Source organism: Triticum urartu, chromosome 3 (genome assembly GCF_003073215.2).
Source record: "Triticum urartu cultivar G1812 chromosome 3, Tu2.1, whole genome shotgun sequence".
NCBI lineage: Eukaryota > Viridiplantae > Streptophyta > Magnoliopsida > Poales > Poaceae > Triticum > Triticum urartu.
Genome location: NC_053024.1, coordinates 133,652,356 through 133,654,767, shown reverse-complemented (window position 1 = coordinate 133,654,767; position 2,412 = coordinate 133,652,356).

Sequence of the window (2,412 nt, the reverse complement as noted above, 5' to 3'; positions counted from 1 at the left end):
GGGACACAATGGACAGGACTTACCCACTGACTATCAGCAACGGGATAAATTATACCTGCCTCCAGAAGCTTTAGTATTTCTTTTCTTACCACTTCTTTCATCTTAGGATTTAACCGTCGTTGGTGATCAACAACCGGTTTAGCATCTTTCTCCAATTTTATTTTGTGCTGGCATAGAGTGGGACTAATGCCCTTAAGATCATCAAGAGTATATCCAATAGCAGCACGATGCTTCTTCAGAGTTTTCAATAATTTCTCTTCTTCATGCTCTGAAAGGTTAGCACTAATAATAACAGGATATATCTTCTTTCTCATCAAGATAAGCATATTTAAGAGTATTCAGGTAATGGTTTAAGCTCAAACACGGGATCACCCTTGGGTGGAGGAGGATCCCCTAGAATTTCAACAGGCAAAGTTGTGTTTCAAAATAGGTCCCTGTTTAAAGAATACTTCATCTATTTCCCTTCTTTCATTCATAAACATATCATTTTCATGGTCTAGCAAATATTGTTCTAAAGGATCATTAGGAGGCACGACAATAGAAGCAAGACCAATAATTTCATCTTTACTAGGCAATTCTTTATCATGGGGTTGTCTATGAAATTTAGCAAAATTAAAATCATGAGACATATCCCCTAAACCAACAGAAACAATATCCTTTTGCAGTCTATCTTAGCATTAACAGTATTCAAGAAGGGTCTACCAAATATATGTTGGGGAACGTAGTAATTTCAAAAAAATTCCTACGCACACGCAAGATCATGGTGATGCATAGCAACGAGAGGGGAGAGTGTGATCTACGTACCCTTGTAGACCGACAAGCGGAAGCGTTAGCACAACGCGGTTGATGTAGTCGTACGTCTTCACGGCCCGACCGATCAAGCACCGAAACTACGGCACCTCCGAGTTTTAGCACACGTTCAGCTCGATGACGATCCCCGGACTCCGATCCAGCAAAGTGTCGGGGAAGAGTTCCGTCAGCACGACGGCGTGGTGACGATCTTGATGTACTACCGTCGCAGGGCTTCGCCTAAGCACCGCTACAATATTATCGAGGATTATGGTGGAAGGGGGCACCGCACACGGCTAAGAATATGATCACGTGGATCAACTTGTGTGTCTAGGGGTGCCCCCTGCCCCCGTATATAAAGGATCAAGGGGAGGAGGCCGGCCGGCCCCTATGGCGCGCCAAGGAGGAGTCCTCCTCCTAGTAGGAGTAGGACTCCTACTAGGAGGGGGAAAGAAGTGGGGAGGGAGAGGAAAGGGGGGCGCCGCCCCCCCTCCTAGTCCAATTCGGACCAGGGGGGAGGAGGCGCGCGGCCCACCTTTGGCTGCCCCTCTCTCTCTCCACTAAGGCCCATATGGCCCATTACTTCTCCCGGGGGGGTTCCGGTAACCCTCGGCTCTCCGGTTTTCTCCGAAATCACCCGGAACACTTCCGGTGTCCGAATATAGCCGTCCAATATATCAATCTTTATGTCTCGACCATTTCGAGACTCCTCGTCATGTCCGTGATCACATCCGGGACTCCGAACTAACTTCGGTACATCAAAACTCATAAACTCATAATATAACTGTCATCGAAACCTTAAGCGTGCGGACCCTACGGGTTCGAGAACAATGTAGACATGACCGAGACACGTCTCCGGTCAATAACCAATAGCGGAACCTGGATGCTCATATTGGCTCCTACATATTCTACGAAGATCTTTATCGGTCAGACCGCATAACAACATACGTTGTTCCCTTTGTCATCGGTATGTTACTTGCCCGAGATTCGATCGTCGGTATCTCAATACCTAGTTCAATCTCGTTACCGGCAAGTCTCTTTACTCGTTCCGTAATACATCATCTCGCAACTAACTCATTAGTTGCAATGCTTGCAAGGCTTATGTGATGTGCATTACCGAGAGGGCCCAGAGATACCTCTCCGACAATCGGAGTGACAAATCCTAATCTCGAAATACGCCAACCCAACATGTACCTTTGGAGACACCTGTAGAGTACCTTTATAATCACCCATTTACGTTGTGACGTTTGGTAGCACACAAAGTGTTCCTCCGGCAAACGGGAGTTGCATAATCTCATAGTCATAGGAACATGTATAAGTCATGAAGAAAGCAATAGCAACATACTAAACGATCGGGTGCTAAGCTAATGGAATGGGTCATGTCAATCAGATCATTCACCTAATGATGTGATCCCGTTAATCAAATAACAACTCTTTGTTCATGGTTAGGAAACATAACCATCTTTGATTAACGAGCTAGTCAAGTAGAGGCATACTAGTGACACTCTGTTTGTCTATGTATTCACACATGTATTATGTTTCCGGTTAATACAATTCTAGCATGAATAATAAACATTTATCATGATATAAGGAAATAAATAATAACTTTATTATTGCCTCTAG